At 26.5% G+C, this 465-nt stretch overlaps 1 long non-coding RNA gene across 1 annotated transcript in view; it reads left to right on the forward strand.

Annotated features, from left to right (window-relative positions):
* The window catches only part of LOC128250563 (uncharacterized), a 31,065-nt gene that overhangs the window by 20,212 nt on the left and 10,388 nt on the right, over positions 1-465 (forward strand). The gene's annotated exons all lie outside the window — the stretch shown is intronic.

A 465-nucleotide genomic window follows, 5' to 3' on the forward strand; every position in this document is an offset into this window, starting at 1 on the left:
ATATACATATACATTCATATATATATATATATATATATATATATATATATACGTGTGTGTGTGTGTATGCATACATGCATACATATCTATACAGGCATATGTCTATGTGTACATGTTTTCTGATATATACGACGGATATGTTCCAATTATTTTCTGAATTCGAATATAAAACATAAATTTGTATTTTTTCTATTTTTTTGAGAGCCAGCATGAGGAACCATGCAGAGTAGTGTTTGCTAGCATGAATACTTATCCGCATCTATATACATATATATACGCGGCATATATCTATATATGTGTGTGTGTCTGTATATACGTATGTATTTCTGAAATGAATTTACGAATGTTTGTGTGCGCATATATGAATATAGTTACGAACGATCATACAGAATTTAATACATAATATCGTATATCTATACATACACACATACATATATGTATATATATATATATATATATATATAT

This window comes from Octopus bimaculoides, chromosome 22 (genome assembly GCF_001194135.2).
Source record: "Octopus bimaculoides isolate UCB-OBI-ISO-001 chromosome 22, ASM119413v2, whole genome shotgun sequence".
NCBI lineage: Eukaryota > Metazoa > Mollusca > Cephalopoda > Octopoda > Octopodidae > Octopus > Octopus bimaculoides.